The sequence below is a fragment of the Dipodomys merriami genome, unplaced genomic scaffold, assembly GCF_024711535.1.
Source record: "Dipodomys merriami isolate MVZ:Mamm:240054 unplaced genomic scaffold, mDipMer1.0.p SCAF_16, whole genome shotgun sequence".
NCBI classification, from domain to species: domain Eukaryota; kingdom Metazoa; phylum Chordata; class Mammalia; order Rodentia; family Heteromyidae; genus Dipodomys; species Dipodomys merriami.
In genome coordinates this window covers 23,800,127-23,819,028 of record NW_027202937.1, presented here as the reverse complement: position 1 = coordinate 23,819,028, position 18,902 = coordinate 23,800,127, and positions in this window count along the sequence as shown.

Here is an 18,902-nt window from a genome sequence, read left to right as displayed (position 1 = left end):
GACCCAGTAGGCTAGAGGAAATGCACCTTTGGAAAACACACACACACACACACACACACACACACACACACACACACACACACACACACATGTTGGGCTTAGCATCTTGAAATGGACCTGTTTAAAATCCTAGTTGATAATCTTATCTCCTGTGGTATAAGAGGTTATGGTTATGGGAGAATACTTATTCCAAAAGAAAATGTCTTTTGAGTCATGAAAATGATCCATTTAACAAAGAAGCCTCAAAAAAAAAATGTCAAGGTTTAATTTATCATTGAAGCTCCCTGGCCCCCATATGTCCTGCAATTTAAATGACATAATGGATTGTCATGGACGGAATCACACATTCCTATGAAGATCCTGCTCCAATTGTTTCTAACTCTTGATTAAGGACCAAGCGTGACATCAATTAATCAGAGAGATGACTAGCAATCTGCCAGAAAAGCAGCTATTCTGTGATTCAGATCTTTTCATTTCATAGAGTACACTCATGGTCCAGACTCAAATGCAGGCATAATTTGTTGTGTCTGTGGGTTGCACAAGAAGTTCCTACATTTCTATTAAATGTAGCACTTGAGCATACAGTTCCATGGAGTCCTGAATATAACCTAAAACTGAGCAATATCAGCCATGCCTTGAAAGATTGCTCTGAGAATGAAAACAGCATCATGAGTGTGAAAGATTTTATTGAAAATAATGATAACCACCATACCCAACTACCCAATGTCTATAGCGCCTAATTCCTGGCGCTGAGCACAGACATCTAATTTCATTCTTTCTTAGTTGTTTGAGGAAGGAGTTAACTCACTCTTCATTCAAGGTTGCCTTGTTAGGAAGTCATGATGTCAGGAGAAAGTCATCTCTGCTTCTCTCAGAATTTCTCAATGCCATAAAACATAGCGTTGTAATCAATGCTCTCAGATCACAGGAAGTTGCTCATAGGATGGTTTGGGAAGCCCTGGGATCTTTACGATGGTGCTGTTTTCACTCATGTATCTTCTAGCATCAACAGGGGGGTATTCTGCCCTTCTGTTGGCCTTTGAGCTACTGTGTAAAGAAAATATTTTTGTGGCCAGGAGCCAGTGGCTTGTGCCTGGCAATCCTAACTATTGGCGAGGCAGGGATCAAAAAGATCAAAGTTCAAGGCCAACCCAGGCAAAAAGTTCATGAGATTTCCTTATCTGGACAGGAACAAAACACTGTGTTGATGGAACACACTTATCACTTCAGTTATAGCAGTAAGTGCAATTAGGAAGACAGTGTCCAGGCTAGCCTAGGCAAAATACAAGATCTGAAACATGGTGCCTACCTTAAAGATATTCCAAGAGTGATTTGACTCATGTATTTCATTGCATTGCTGACATTAGACCTTTCCCCCAGTTTCAGATACGATTCTGTGTTGGTGGGCTCTGTGTACACCATATTTCAAATCTGATGATCTGCAATGCAATTTATATGCTGAACTCAGATTCAAAGTTTCCTTGGTTTTAGACATATCTTTCCTTTCCCAAAGTATACAGCTAATCCTCTTAATTTTCTCTTAGCTAGTGGTTATTGGATTAGAAATGGCAAGGAAGAAGGGACCCTGACATATTGATAAATTTCAAGCCAAAGATAATGTAAGGATAAAAGATCCAAATCCTCCATTTTACATGGAAATAGACTTTTGAGAAAGCACAGGACGGATTTTAAAAAGAAAGCAGCTCAGGACTATTTCCCCAGTCACTGGTCATTGCAAAGAGTCTTGAATAAAGAAAAGTGCAGCGAGTGGAAAATTGTGTTTGCTTGTTATCTGGTCATAAATAAGGCTGAATCTTATTTTCAACATCAAATACCAGTCTTGGAATTAAGTGCTCTGATAGAACGATTGACTAAATTTCTACCTTAATCAAATGTGGATTTCAGTCTGTGAGCCCCTGAGCAAGCACCTGTCTCTGGATGAAGGTGACAGGAGAGACCTCTTCTTATAGATCTGTGTCACCTCACAACACTGTCATAGTGCTGTCTTGAAGCACAAATCCAAGAATAAAGCTGGTGCTTGAAAACCCATGTTTTATGAAACACAGATGTCCCATTGATGCTCCTAGTCATTTAAGGAGTTAATTTGGGCAGGTTCCCCAAGCAATTTATTGGACAGATCTGAAGATTTGCAAAATGGATTTTATTCAATGCATAGTTTGGTTCTTAATCCCCCTTTATGCCAAACACGTCACATTTTCAATTTGGTATTTCAGAACCTATTTAAATAAATCATGAGAGCTTAATGGAAAATCAAAATCAAATTAAATAAATAGGTTAACTGCTCAGCTGCTAAGTTTTACTTCAGCCATTACGGGGTTGAGAAAAACCACAGAACAATTTATAACGAACCCGTCTGCTCAGGGAGAGACCCCCCCCCCCCCCATCAGCCATTTCCTCCCGGGCATAGTTAACCTGTCTCAAATAACACATGGAGAACACAGCTGTTCTTTGACAAATACCTACAAGAGAACAATTCAAATCTCAGATCCAAGTCAATAGCAATAGTACATTCTGCTGCATTTAAAATGTAAGTAGGGGAGGCGGGGAAGGTGGCTCAGTAGTAGAGTGCTTGCCTTGCATGCATGAGGCCCTGTGTTCTATTCCTCAGTACCACATAAACAGAAAAAGCAAAAAGTGGTGCTGTGGCTCAAGTGGTAGTGCGCTAACCTTGAGCTGAAGAGCTAAGGGACAGCGCCCAGGCCCAGAGTTCAAGCCCCATGACTGAAAAAAGAAAAGTATGGGGGGGGGAGGGGACTAGCCATGTGGGTTTAATACAAAGTTTAAAGTTTATTTTCCAAGCTGACTGTTCAGAAAGGGAACTAAACTCCACGTGGACACAGTACCACATCAACCAAGAAGAAAAGGAAAAGAGAATCTAAGAGTTAAGAAAAGGTGTTCTGTTTGCCTTTGCTCAAAGTCCCTTGGGTTCACAGACATTTCTAGAACTCTGTTTCCTCCTCACTGCCTGTGTCACTAGCTATGCTGTAATTCCAACTTGTTCTTTCACGGCCAGAGAAAGGTTCCTGAGAGGTTATTTTCCCCTTTTCTCTTACAGCAATTTTTTCTTTTTTAAAACCTGGTTGTTATTTAATCCCCTTTGATGGTATATTTGTTGGTGGTAGATTTTGTTGCAGCCCCAAGTCTTGAACTCAGGCTTTGATGCTTACCAAGTAAACATTCTACCACTTGAACCATACCCTACTCTGGTTTTGCTTTACTTAACTTTTTTTAGATAACACCAGGCAGGTGTTGGATTGTGATGTTCCTACCTGTGTCTCCCATCTATCTGGGAATATAGATGCGTGTCAACACACCCAGCCTTTTTGTTGTTGTTGTTGTTGAGATGGGAGAATCTCACTACCTTTTTGCCTGAGTTGACCTCAAACTAAAATCCTCCCAATCTCTCTATAATCCCACTCCAAAATAAGTGGGGTATAGACCATGACCCATCTAATGGCCCCAAATCGTAATGGCTTATGAAAACAAATGTTAATTTCTCATTCACAGAAACACAGTAAACTATGGCTTGGTTGTATTTTGTCTGAACTCCATTGGGCTCCTCCTTTGCCTGGGCTCCTCTGGTCTTCCACTGCTTTGTGTTAGGTTATCTGCTGTCTGTGTTAAGGAGCAATGGTCATCTAGGCTACCTTTCTCTCATGGAGAATAGCAACAGTACAGTGCATGCCACATCTCACTGGTCAAAACCCATACATTATCCTATGATCAAGTCCACAGTCAGGGCATGGGGAAGCCTACTTTACCCTGATGTGGGCTAGAAACATGAATTATCATTGAAGTATAATATCATCTACTAAGCTGGGTACTGGTGACTCATGCCTGTAATCCTTGCTATTCAGTAGTCTGAGATCTGAGGAGTTGAAGTTAATCCAGGAGAGAAGTCCCCCAGAGTCTTAGCTTCAATTAACCACCTTAAAACAGGAAGTGAAGCTGTGGTTCAAAGTGGTAGAGCACTAGCCTTTGGCAAAAGAGCTTGTGGACAACACCCAAGCCCTGAGTTCAAGCCCCACCACAGAAAAAAAAACATTATCTGCTCTAGTAGAGAAATAATTGAGGACATGAAACTTCCATTCATATTTCTACAGTTTTTATTATGCTAAGGATGCTCAACCTTTAGGTTTAAGTGCTCAAATTAGTGTCTAGCCTCCTCTGGAGAAGGCAGGAATGTCTCTAGTCAATTGCCATCATGCTAATAACTGAAAGTTACACATGTACTCAGCACTTCATATATCCAAGTTGTGAGTTCTCGGTTTGGATTTTGAGAGAAGAAGAGGAGGAGGAGGAGGAGGAGGAGGAGGAGGAGGAGGAGGAGGAGGAGGAGGAGGAGGAGGAGGAGGAGGAGGAGGAGGAGGAGGAGGAAGAAGAAGAAGAAGAAGAAGAAGAAGAAGAAGAAGAAGAAGAAGAAGAAGAAGAAGAAGAAGAAGAAGAAGAAGAAGAAGAGGAAGAGGAAGAGGAGGAGGAGCAGGAGGAAGAAGAAGAAGAAGAGGAGGAAGAGGAGGAAGAGAAAGAAGAAGAAGAGGAGGAAGAGGAGGAGGAAGAGGAGGAGGAGGAGGAGGAGGAGGAGGAGGAGGAGGAGGAGAAGAAGAAAGAAGAAGAAGAAGAAGAAGAAGAAGAAGAAGAAGAAGAAGAAGAAGAAGAAGAAGAAGAAGAAGAAGAAGAAGAAGAAGAAGAAGAGGAAGAGGAAGAGGAGGAGGAGCAGGAGGAAGAAGAAGAAGAAGAGGAGGAAGAGGAGGAAGAGAAAGAAGAAGAAGAGGAGGAAGAGGAGGAGGAGGAGGAGGAGGAGGAGGAGGAGAAGAAGAAGAAAGAAGAAGAAGAAGAAGAAGAAGAAGAAGAAGAAGAAGAAGAAGAAGAAGAAGAAGAAGAAGAAGAAGAAGAAGAAGAAGAAGAAGAAGAGAGGAGGAGGAGGAGGAAGAAGAGGAGGAGGAGCAGGAGGAGGAGGAGGATGAGAAGGCAGAGGAGGAGGAAAGGAAAGGAAAGGAAAGAAAGAAAGAAAGGAAGGAAGGAAGGAAGGAAGGAAGGAAGGAAGGAAGAAAGAAAGAAACTGTAATGAAATGCTTTCAATCTCAGTTTTTCCTTGGTGCTCCCATTCCAAAGCACTGCAGAAATCCTATCTTTGTCTCTTGCAGTGGTGTGGGTGGGAAGCGATGAGGTTATTGCCGGGCTATTTCTGTATGTTCCTGTGCATCCTTGCTTTGCCTGGCTCTGGTCACCAGTGTGGGTACCACAGTCATGGCCTTTGCTTCATCCCCATGAGCTCTTTGCATCTGGCTTCCCTCAACTACTCATTTGCTTCTCTTGGAACCTCAGAAATAAGCACTCAGTTCTGCTGGCCTGGCCCTTTCTGCTTTGGAATTATCACCTAACTAGTTTGGTTCCATTGCTTTCCCTTACACTGGTCCCAAGGGGCTTTGAGGTCTTGTGGACTTGGAAGGGGTTATACACATTCTTGAGGCAAAGCTAGTGGACCTTCTGCCAATCATCTTCCCTCCTGGTCTGTACCACAGTGGGATGGAGAGAGTCAGGTGACAACACCGTCTCTGAAACCACACTGCTGTGACTAACTCTTTTGAATTCCTTTGTCTCTCTTCTTTCACCTATAGGATTCTACCCAGGTACCATATAGGGTGATGTGGCTTTCTAGAATCTTCCCAAATGTACTGTCCATATACAATTTTAGGCTTCAAGTCCTTATTCCTTCATCTTTACTGTGGATGGAACAGAGACTTTGAAGGACATTAAAAGATCTTCAGCAGATTCTTGAGCCCTGGGAACTCCCTGGAATGAATGGGTAAAACTGACTTGGTGGCCAGGCTTCTTTGGGTGTATAATTTATGGCATATTAGAGTACCAGGCAGGTGTTTTGATGTTATGTCCATAAATAGGAACCAGGGCTGGCTGAGTCCATTGTTCTTTTTTTTATTATTTAACTCTAGATCAATGTACCATGTGAATGTAGTAAATTGACCAATCATCTAGAAAGTTCCCGTACATGAAAAAGTAAATGTGTCTTTTGAAAAAAAAAAAACAACACAAAACCACCAGTTCATTAAATGTCTTAATATAAAACAGAGCTTTTGACTTACGTAAATAAAAAGAGGAACTGCACAGCATCTGAAACTAGACTGTGAGGGGAAAATGGTGATTCTGAAGAATTTTCTTTGGTTTTAAATATAGATCATAAAGATCAGTGATTGACTATCATACCCAAAGGTATGTTATAAAAAGGAAACAAAGAACCCCCAATACGGAGAAAATATTTGCTTAACAAGGTATTACTTTATAGGCATTTTAAATAGGTGTATTTTCTTATTCTGTTAACATATTTTGGGTAGGAAATAAAAAAGTTCTGTATCTAAAATCTCATGGAAATAATAATGATATTATATTATTACACAGAGATAAGGATACAAATGTGAGTATTAATAGACCATAAATATTTACCTAATAGATTAAAATCCAATGACAGTAGTCTTTTCAGAGGACAGCCCCTAAGTATTTGAACATCTCTTATGGGTACTGTATGCATATTCCTATTCTATCTTCATGAATACAAGGACAATGTGTTTCCAGTTAAAAGCTGGAAGTCTTATTTTGACCAAGACAAGAGATAGTTATGTAGATTATTGGTCATCAGAGTGTTTTGCTGCCCATATGATCCTCATGTGGTCCCTGTTCTCAGAGATGTGACAGTGTCATTAAAAAGGCTTCAAATACATAAATATCATATTGTATATCAGACCAAATTCTGAGGAATCATTACATTGAATGAGATAACAGGTTACTATGAAGACATGTTTGTTTGGGATGATCATTTTATAAGGGGGCCGAAATAAGGATGGAAGTTCTCATGAAAGATGAGATCTTGTGCAGCACAGGATCAGCCTGTAATCTGGCCATCATCTTGGATAGATTTATTTTGACAATTTCATTCGTCATCTACTACTGTAATAATGTTGTATGACAAATAACCCTCTCCCCCTGCACGCCACCCCCCAATCTCTTTGGCTTACATCATAAAGATTTTTTTTTTCTCAGTTTAGGTCTGAGGGTTGGCTGGGATTCAGCTGATCTTGGCTGGGTTCAGTTGGTCTTGGCTGAGCTCTGCTGGGCATGGCTCCAAACTACAAGTCTACTTTGGGCCTACTTCATACATTTCATTGTGGAACTGGCACCAGTGAGGGCAAGTTCTCTCAACAGTGATGGCAGACATGAGAGGCCATGGCATATCATGAAAGCTCATTTAAAGCTTCTGTTCTATTCTTTCCACATCTGTCTTTCACAGCAAGTTCTATAGCTGAGCCAAACATCAGTGGGATGAGGAAAAATCATGCACCAATTCTAGTGAGAGCTACTGCAAAGTCACAGGTTCAGAGTGATGCATGTTCTATGCTGTGGTGGGCAGACAATGGAGAATGAAAACAGAAATCCAGCACACCACAGTCACATGTGCGAAGAGAAGGGGTGGGATGATCGCAATTAACATAGATGAAACCCCTCCCTGTACAAGAACTGCCCAGCTCAGCCAATTAACTTGTTTGAAAGACAGATGTGGAAGGACACTGAAGCTTTAAGTGTGCTTGATGATGCCACCTGGCTTCTCATGTTTTGGTCATCACCAAGAGATGACTTGCTTCAGTGGTACCAATTCCAGAAATTTATTTTTGTAGTTATTCTTTGAGATGGAACCCGGGACCTTGCGCATATTCTGAGCTAACCCCCCCGCCCCCGGAGTCCAATTCCAGAATTTGAAAGTACTCAGGTATAAGTCAGCATCCTTTGTTGGGCTGAAATGAAACAGTTTCTTGGAGAGCTAGAAAATGAGAGGAGACGAAGGGCTTAAGAGTTAGCTTTTCCAGATGGAAAAATAGGCTGGAGTTAAGTAAGAACTTACATTGGAAAAAGATCTTCATTACTTGGGAGTTGAAGCACTGACAAGCAATTTCCAAGGAAGTAGAGGACCATTTCTGGAAACTCAGCAAGAGAGAACTGCTAGCAGAGAGCTGTGGCCTGTCCTCCCAAGGGACTGCACATGATGAATGCCTCAAGTCTTTCTCGGTTCTGTTTCTGTGATGTCAGCACTGCTTCCTTCTCCCCAAGCCCCGCGGTGGACAAGCATCGCAGAGCCACAAAGGACAAGACCCGTGACAGCCTCCACAAGTTCTTCTTTTGGTTTCTCTAGCAGGTGGCTGAGGGAGAAAAAGAGGGAGGCTGGAGGCCTGCACGGGATAGTCTGTGTAGGACTCTCTGATACTAAACCACCCCTGGAAGCCTGGCTACCAGCTTGTAGCAGCATCTCTGTGCTAGAGATTCTTGTGGAGGGGAATAGCAGACACGCACTGTGTGGACAGTACTACAGACAAGGCTGGCTTCTGTTTTCAAATGTGTCCCACAGAGTTGGGTATAGCTCAATGGTAGAGTGGGTTCTCTAACTTGAACCAGACCTGGGTTCCATTCTCTGAATGGAAACCAAAGTTACTATACAGAGCAGGGCCTTTCAGAAGGATCCTTTCAGGATCCTTCATGTGCAATGCCCGTAAGAGTAGCTCATTTATAGGGTTGTTGCTTAGATAGACTGAATAAAAAAAAGGTCAAGTCCCAGCACCACATCCAGCACATAGAACTATTGATAAATGGTAGTCTTTAGAGAAAACCCCACAAAACCAGAAGCATCATGCTATTCAGAAGCACGCAGATGACTTTTTCCCCCCTTCTTTACATCTGGTTTGGTGTTCTAGAGATATTGCTAGCCCCAGACTCTGCTGCCAAGAGCCCCAGCTAGAAAAGTTTGGTAAAAAAAAATCCTTACAGAAAATGTTTATCAGTCACATCATGTTCAGACTAGGGCCCCATCCCCCCTGCAGAAGTACAATGAGGAACTTGCATAGATGTCCCTACCTCCATCATGTCTCCCGCCCACAAACACACTGCCGTCCCATTTCACCCTGGGCTTTCTCCAAGGAGACACAGCATTTTCATTCATTTCTTTGGGTCCCCTGGTGTTCAGCATAGCAGGTTGTGAAACTCCATACTTAGCAAATGAGTGTTTGTCCAATGAATGGATGGACACCTCCAGCTCACAGGACATTCTCACAGGACAGCTGCTACCCATATCAAGGGCTTTACTGATTTTTTTTTTCAAATCATGGGCCAAACAGAAGATATATGATTATAAGTACGGTTCAGGAGGTGTTCTGTCCTCTGACATATGTGGAATGATCTGTATAATGAATAACTCTGGAAGGCCTATCCAGAAATGTGTGTGTGTGTGTGTGTGTGTGTGTGTGTGTGTGTGTGTGTGTGTGTGTGTGTGTGTGTCCATGCATGTGCACTAAATTTTCATGAATTTTTAGGGAATTTCCCTCAAGCGTATTTTAAGACTAAACCTGGGTTTTTTAGTTCCCATGTGGGTTGCACATGGGAAGTCAGCAGGACGCCACTGTCCTTTATGAAGTCTAACTCTTCCTGTCTCCAGTGGCCAGGTTGGGTGGCCATACCTGCTCATACCACCAGGAGGCTCAGCTTTGGTTCTAGAGCTGGTCTAAGGCCATTAGCAACACTAGTCCTGCCAGACACAGAGTGGTTGGGCCTTTTGCCTCTGAAATTGCTTTCCTTTGTTGTTGATACCTGAAGCCAACCATGAATCTGCCTGTCAGTCCCTTGCTCTACCCTTTTCTGTGTGTTCATGCTAGGTTTTAATTTAGCCAACAGAACTGACGTTCTGGGATCATGTCTTCCGTGGCACCCATGAACTTTGTGTGTGTAAATTTGAAACCTGTGTGGAGCCAACTGGTCATGTCCTGGGAAGACCTGTTAAGTGGAGGAAAGTATGACAGGGGCTGCTCAGCTAGTCTTTCCTCAGTTGGAAGACATAGAAGGGTGCACAGCCACCTTCCTCAACTGGGAAACAAGCAATGTGCAAGGCATTAAGTGGCCACTTGGATCCCACACCTGGAAAGTTAGCTGCTCTCAGCAGGGATGGGTTGTAGGGTCCTGGGAGACAAGGGCAAAGAGGGAATGAGTGCCACAGCTTCAGCCAGGAGCTCTCCATCTTGTTTTTCAAGAGAATGCAGGATTCTATTTTTTTTGTGTGAACTCTCCAGTTGTTGGATGGCTTATTGAAATAAAGTCCTGGAAGTGAAGGAAGGGGTGACATTTTCCATAAAAAGAAATGTACTCATTACCTTAATAATAACAATAAACTTACATTTTTTAAAAAAGATGATCAACGAAAGCAAGCTGTGGAGTATGTCTATGGGCGGAAGACTCTGGCTTACAGAGAACTCTCATAGGGGCCAGGAGTTTGATTCATTCCAGTAGTGTTATCACCCACCCTTGACATGTCTGAGGCCACCCGGCCACACCAAAGCTGTGACAGTCAGTTGTACCCACATCTTCCATAGATCTTAATTTCTACTTAGGTTTTCTCAGCTAACATTGTGGTCCATGAGACATTTCATTGCATTGCTCTAAACCCCATGTTGTTCTAAATATTGCCTTTGCAATATTTAGGCCATGCATCAAGTGGCCTTAGAACTTCCTGTCTCCACCAAGGATGGGATTGCCAAAATCAATGAAGGTTGACTTGCATTGTTAAAAGAGGTCTGGGATACCTTGTACCATGGGCCTAGATATAGAGATATCAAGAGTGTGTATGTATGTATGAATATATATATATATATAAAACAGATGTCTATAATGACCTATCTATATATGTAGGATGTGTGTGTATGTGTATATGTGTGTATGTATGTGTGTTTATATGAAAGGTACATTCCTAGAAATAGAATTTCTGGGTCAAAAGATAAATGCCTGTGTTGGAGAGTGTCAGTGCACTGCAGAGGAGTTGTACTATACCATATTCTTGTCATGGCTGTATTGAAGTACCCCAACACTGTGTACTCTTAGTCTTTGGAGTGCCCCCAAACAGAGTTGAATTCTATCTCTTCTTTTGGCATAGAATTCTCACAATAGCAATACAACATTTATGAATATCCTATAAAATTTTGGAAGGCATTAAGGAACATAGGGACATGGGCCTTCTCCCTGACCTAGCAATGTCTCCATGTCCCACCAATAAGGACTGTATAACTTCATAACAGATTATTATTTAGGGTCTGTAAAACTCAGACACACTGAAGTTGGGAGATTGGGACTGGCAGGTACCATGTTGGCCAACTGGTGGATGGTAGGGGATGGCATCTTGTCTTCATGGTAGAAGAAGGTCTTTACCCCTACCTCCCAGGTGATGAGTCTGTCTGGAAGCAAGGGCAGGGACTTGGATAATAGGTTATTAAACCTGTCAGTCCAGTGCCCAGGACTAGAGTTTCCAGTGCCCTGACCCTATATAGGCCTGGACCAGCTCAGGTGCCATTATGCAATGCCACATGTCTGTGTTCATGTCCTTTCTCCTGTCTCCTGACTCTTCTCCAGTCACCATGGCAACCCACTTCAGCTTTCCATTGGAACTGAATTGGTTTGTTGGTATTGTTTTTTGTTCTTTCTTTCCTCGCTAGCCTTTATACTCAGTTTCCTCTTGCTGCTGGTCTTTGAGACAAGAGTCTACCATGCAGTTGCCGACCTTTTAGTAAAGACTCCAAAATTCAACCTCTCAAAATGTGGCTTCTATGTTTTTCTCATGACTGGATTTATATCTGATTTATTGTACAACACTACTACCATATCTAACAGTGGTCTCTTACATATCTGAGCATTCATTTATTTGCATATAGTCATTTTATCATTTATTGAATTTTTTAAGTGTGATTTTTGTTTTTAGTGATACTGGGGTCTGAACTCTAGCCTTTGAGTGTGCTAGTCAGTAACTTTATCCCTTGAACCATGCCTCCAATCCCTTTTTGTTCTGGCTGTCCTTGAGATAGGATTTTGTTACCATCCCCCAATCCCCCCATACCCTCCCCTAAGGCTGGCCTGGACTGTAATACTCCTATTTATGCTTCCCATAGATCTGGATTACAGTTGTGCAGCACAGTGCCCCGATTTTTTCCTGTTGTGGTGAGAGTCTCAAGAAGTTTTTGTCTCATCTTGCCTTATGATCCTATCAATCTCGTCCTTCTATGTAGCTAATATCACCCGCTGGAATTATTTTAAGTATTAGATGGCGAGTCTCACTCAGGAGACGAACATTTCTTTTCTCTTTCTGCCTCCTAGTAAAATGTGCTTTTCTTGGCTCTGTTGATAGACATTCTTGAGAATGAAACCTTTCAGTCACCTTAGGTGTTTTGTGCACAAGGTGGCCTTCTGTCACTTCAATTAGAGATGAACATCCGACCGTCATGGCTCTTTTTCTGGCAGGTCTGTTTGGGAGGGGGAGACTTTTCGGGGCTTTCCTCATAACCATCGCACACACAGCATCCCTAGGGTTACGCACAGCAAGGAAAGGAGGGAAAACAAGCAACACCTGGTGCTAAACAAATACCATCATCTTGCAGATGATTTCTCTCTGGAATAATGATTCCTGCACACGTAGAGCAAAGAAGTCAGCATCAGGGCCCGAGCCTGCAGAGTAAACACCTGACAGGCAGTCACAGGATTTACCCACTGCTCTGCTGTGTTAACAGCTAGATTCCATGTGGGGAAAAAAAGCCATTGAGTCCAAAGCTTTTGTCTCAAATAGACTGAAAAAAAACCCTCTCTTATTATTGTTTTAAAGACTCAAATTCTGGAACTATAGATGCATGATAGAGGATCAATCCTGGAGGTGGTGCTCAGTAGGGGTGAGGGCCTGGGAGGGGCAGTGTTAGCATTTCTTACCGTGCTCCCTACTCACAGCAGATTCCCTCCCTGATATGGGAGGGAGGGGAGAGGCTCTGAGAATGCTGTGGGTTTCCTGAAGCCTTCTCCAGCATCCCGTGGGGAGTTGTGCACGTAAACGTTGAAGACAGGTGCTTTATGTCTTGCTTGATGATGATGCATGCCACACCCCAAAGAAGAAATCTGTTCACGAATCATCTTTGTAACCCTTAAGTGTCTCCAATTAAGCTGTGATGGAAGTGGCTGGGAGCCAAATGGTGGTGACGGTTGTCTCCGGCATGCACTTGTGATGCCCTCATTATCCTCTTACCATAACTTTTCCTCTCTCAGGTGAGATCCATCACTCAGCCATACGTCTGGCAACGGGTCACCTGCTGCTTCCCCAGACTATGGAGGATGCTTTCCTTAGATTCCACACGAGTGTCCTGCCAACAAACATTGGGCATTGCTGCATATAAATGAGAGGTTGCACAGTCACCAATACCCATAAATGTGTGCCTGACTCAATGCTTTAAAATCACTTGCAGCATTTAAGATATTTCATATATATATCTACATTTTCAGCCTCTCTGAAAAAAAGAAAACTTACATGATTTGGCAACAGTAGTTGACATTTTCATGTCAGCAACAATTGGCCAGACTTGAGGAGGTGCTGTTTCTTTTAGATAGGCTATAGCTGTTTAGTTTCCTGATGTCCCCTCCCCCATTGCTCTTTTCTTAATAGTCTACATAATTAGTAGGTAACTGGTTCTCTTTACTCATCCATAGTTCCTTCCTGTTCCTGTAGGTACCTGTCTCACAGTCTTTACTTTAGACTCCAGAACCTCCACCCTCATCATTACCTGTGTTGGCATTTCCCGTGATCATAATGAAATAATAACATAATAACATAAATAAAGGAGGTTTATTGAGTTCACTGGAAGTCCAAGTTTAGTAGGTTCCTATGAGTTTGGCCTCTGGTGAGAGTTGCTTTGATTGGATCATCCTATGTCATTCTGACAAGAGCAAATGTGAAGGGAAGAAATCACATGGTAAGATAGCAAGTCAAAGTGCTTCTGAGATCAAGCATGCTTTTTCATGACAACTTTCTCAGAGAGCTAGCCATGAGCTCCATCTGTTCTTTCCCAGAGCAAGGCCCTGGATGTATGAATTACTTCTCATGCTCACTTCTGTAAGGTTTTTACATCACCACAGCAGTGTTACATCACCACCACATGAACCTTTCAGGGATACACTCAAGTCATTTCCAAATTATTGCACCCACATCTATCCAAACTTTGTCAACCTGTGCTTGTTTTCTCAAGCCATCCAGCTTTATTGACAAACCAAAGGAGGAAGTTCACAGGAAAGCATGATCGATATTTAAAGGGCTGATCTCTTTATCTGTTTACTATGTTCACCATAATGCAGTTCAAAAACCAATCACCAGGCTGGTGCCATGGCTTGGTAGTAAAAATGCCTGATTTGCAAGTGCAAGACCCTAAGTTCAGCTCAAGTACTGCCAAAAAGAAAAGAAAAGAACTATCTTGGCTTCTCAGCAACACACCCTGGCAGCTTAGGTGCTTAGCCCGCTGAATAAAGGTCAGCTCTGCTTTGAGCTGGGCTTGAGGTAGGGCTGGGTGATGGTTCTACTTCCCATGCAGCTCATCTTCCTGGGACTAGGAGGCCGTACCTGGTTATGTTCTCATGGTGACGGCAGAGATAAAAGAAAGAAAGTGGAATTGTCATATCTTGATTCTGCCTCTTTCTGAGGCCAACAAGTCACATGACCAAACCTAAGGTCAAGGTGTGTGTGTGTGTGTGTGTGTGTGTGTGTGTGTGTGTGTGTGTGTGTGATGACAGCTGTAGAGCAGTGAAAATTTATAAGGGCTGAGTAAAAGTTTCCTTTTAACTATTACCCCCCTACCCCCGAAAAAAAAAAGCCTGTTCGCAGCTTTTGGCTACTGGGGCTTTGGCTACAAGACATTCTAAAAGTATAATTGATGATAGAAACTTTCGGTAGAAGGAGAGATACTAGTTAAACTTTTGGAGGGACATACATTTAAAAACAGCCTATGGGTGGTATGTGATTGAGCCCTGATAAAAAGTCTGGACACTGAAGCTCAGATGTCCACATCATGGCTAGGGGGAAATACCATCATCCCTGACTCCATAGATGGAGAACTTTGCCCAATGCAACTCTCCCTAACCTGGATTTAATCTGTACCCTTTCTCTGAAATTAACTGTAATCCTGAGGATACCATCTCACAGTGACTTTTCAACGAGTTAGCAAGTTTGATGGCAGCTTTGGAAACTCCTCAAACTGGCAGAGAGTCATTTCATATGAATGAATTGTTCTCTAATTTGCAGTTGGCCTGAACTCTTGCAGCAAACAAGGTGGGAGGATCACAGAAGATGAAATGCAAATTGCCATAAAACCCCTCTCAAATGCCTCTTATATTCATCCATTCATCGAGTACTTACTGAGCACATGTGCCCAGGGCAATTATAGGATCTGGGACCAAATGAAGAAGACAAAAACCTTAAGTCTGGCTGAGACAAAACACAAATAAGCAGACAATGATGTCAGATCGTACCAAGCATTTTGGGAATCAATAACCAAGACATGGGGAAGTTGCAGAACTAGCTGTTAAGAGAGATTCTTCTGGAAAGGTAGCATTTGAAGAGTATTGAATGAAATGCAAGAGGCAGCTAGGCTGTGATTCAGGACAAGAAAGTATGGGAGACAGGGACAATGAAGCCCAATGTGCATGAGAATGGGGGGGGGGTGAGGAGACTGGCACAGGTGTTACCATGCATGAAGCATTCACTCTCCAATCTTGAGTGGGCTAAGCCAAGCCTGTAATGAACCCCGGGCAGAGGGAAGACTTTCCTTCAATAGGGCTCAAATCAACCTCCGTACCAGTTTCTCTGTGTTGTTTCTGTGTATGTGTATGTATGTAGCATAATGGGCTGTGTAACATCCAAATGATTTCACTGCTATGTTCCTCTTTCATAGCTTCTCAAAAAAAAAGAAAGTCAAGCAGAAATAAAAGTACAGGAAATAAGGGCTATTTCTATTTATTAAGACCATTAAGTGAACAAAAAAGCTCTTAGCTGGAAAGTACAGACTGACTAAGAAATAGCCTAAGGGTGAAAAACAACCTAGTAGGGGAATTTTGTTAAAAAATATATGCCCATGCCTTGGGCTTCCCTTTCTGCCCCTCTGTGGTTTTCAAGTCCTGGAGGTATTCAGTCCTGGAGGTACTCATACTGCTGCTGGGAGCAGTATGAGTGGTAATGGGGAGTTTGGGGATTGTTGAATATTGAATATCCTTTTGGCCTTGAGATTGGGGACCCTGAGGCCCAAGTCCAGCAGATCTCACCACAGAAGACCATTTGTTTAAGTGAGTCAGAAAGTGTTGACTACAGAGCTTTCTCTTTCCAAAGGCTTACCACGTGGAAACTGTTGCGGTAGATTTGTTGGCAAGCTAGTCTCAGTGTTCTTCTCACTCCAAAGGCCTTCTTTGAAAGGCATACTTGGGGCCAAAGGGAACCCCCTGTTTTGTGGGACTTTCCCATCCTTTGAGTCAATCAACTAAGTCAACATAGGGCTGGGGAGAAACAAGTACACAGGGGGTGACCAAAGGTATTGCCCCATCAGATGGCGAGGGGGGGGGAGGGAGGAGGGGGAGTAGAAGCTCCTCCCCAGTTGCCCCCCTCCTCCTCCTGTGGGACTTTTTCTGAAAAGACAAACCTTGTTCACATTTCCCTTTTCTTAGGATTGTTCAGCCTCCATCCCCAGATCATCCTTTGTTCCCTCCCATGCTCCTGAGGGGAAGGCCTTCTACTCAATCCTGTCCCCTTGATCAAGACCTTCAGAGAGAAATTGTACAAAGCCCAGAGCCAGTCAGCTTTATTCTACAAGAGTTTTCTACTGTGTAAACATGTCTAGAACCTTCTTTCCCCATGTACCAGTTGTGTGCTGCTTAGTAAACATTCAATAGTGAACTAAAGGCTTCCTCCTCTCCACATCCATTTTCCCCAGCCCCTGCCTTGCTCCTGGAGGGTAAGGAGAGCGTAACATTTTAGAGTTTTCTTCCCTGGCTTCCAAACTGAATGGATCTTCAAATGACTGTTTAAAGTGTTATGAAATGCTCCCTTGGTGTGTTCTCCGAGGGAAATAAAACAACAAAACCCGGAGTTAAGACAGGCCAGTCAGAGGGGCTCAGGGTAAGCTGAGGCTATAAAGGGCAAGACTAATGAACATTTGCCCTTGGCAGTGAGAATGGATACCCACAATGATTTCTAATGAGTTGGGCTTTTTCTTTTTTTAAATAACAAAGCAGGAAGACACGAATGACTTCTGAAAGGCATATGTACCTTCTTTGTATTTCATTTTGTCCCCCTTTAACAGTGAAGGGAAAGAGGATCCGTTTGTTAACATTTTCTCCCAGTGGTCCAGGGAGACTCTAGGTTGGGGCTCTGGGTGGTGCATTTTTGGTTAGACACCTGCTGTGAAATCCTTCCTAGATTTTCCTCTGTCATGTGGTCTGGTGTTCAACTGGAAATGCTCCGCAATGAATGGCCTTCATCAGAATCGCCTTCATATCTGTATGTGGAAATGTGTAGAGCATGAGGAGGAAGGGGATATGTGTAAAATTACGCCTGGGTGTAGGTATGGATGAACAGGCCTGCTGTGAAATCACACTTCCTCATTATTAAACAGTAGGTCAGACACTTCCATTTTTAACAAATATGGTTATGTGTATCATAACAAGTGTGCTTTGCAGACTTCTAGAAATGCTGAATAAAGTCCAATACATGTCCAGCGGTACCAGTAAGAAAGCAAGAGACATCTCAAGGGCTGAAATGAGCAAAGAGAACAGAGCCATGATCTTGCCTGAGCTGATGCTATGCTATGGGGCATGGAGTGGGACAGGTGGCCAGGCTTGGGATGCGGAGCTTAGGCTCTAGTGACCAGCAGCACATGGACGAGTCTTGGGACTTCGAACAGAGGGAAGTTGGGGCGGAGATCCCACAGAATGATGCAACAACCTGATCACGATGAGAGATGGCAAGAAAGCTTGTCCTAAAAAAGAAAAATGTCCCTTGTAGAACTCCTAATCACACATATGATTTCATATGGAGACGCTGCTTTACATATATTATTAGAGAGGCCTAAGGCACAGTCCAAGAACTAAATGCTAAATGCTGTTATGTCTGTCAATATAGGCTAATAATGCCCTTGGGCCCCTGGTTGGAACACAGGAAATCTTTCTGTCAGGACCTCTGGTAACCCATGTATAAAAAGTCCCAAACAAAGATTAATTTACAATGAAAAACTAGCCAATACGTTAAGGAGAAACACACACACACACACAGAGACACAGACACAGACATACATGCAGGCACACAGACACACAAACACACACACACAGAGCAATGAAAACAAAGAGAAAATTTTAAATCTCAATAACTTTAGTCATCAGGTAAATTGTAAAACAAACATGTTGAAAATGATAAAACTTATAAGAAAAAAAACCCAGAAAACAAATGGAGTTAAATAAGAAATGAACTATAACCCCAAAATAAAATAACTACAATTGAAAAACCTGATGCTTACCAGAGATTGCCTGCCCCCCCAATATACTCCTGGTGATTTGAAAGGCAGAACTCAGGGTGTTTCAGGAAGATGGGAAGATGGGGAGGAGAGCACTGGAAGGAAGGAGGGCTTATTAACAAGGAGAGGGGCTGTAAAGGTCTTGTTGTACCGGAACTCAGTCTCAAGAAAACAGAGAAGACAAATTTTGAGAGGTTGAACTAGGGGTCTTTATTGGAGAGCCAGAGCCTGCCAGGTGGACTCCTGCACCCCAGTACACTGCTTGAACAAAGCTCTTAAATAAAAAAAACCATATGGTTGGGTAGGGGCACTCAAGCCAAACAAAAGGAGGTAGCTCTGGTACCAGCTTAAACTTTCCATACAGGGGGAAACAATTTTCCATTTGGGGGATAGCTTCAGAGGCAAGCAAATCAAACCATTTAAAGAGGTAATCAAGGATGAGCATTCTCTGTAATAAAGCTCTCTCATATGGCTAAACAGCATGACATC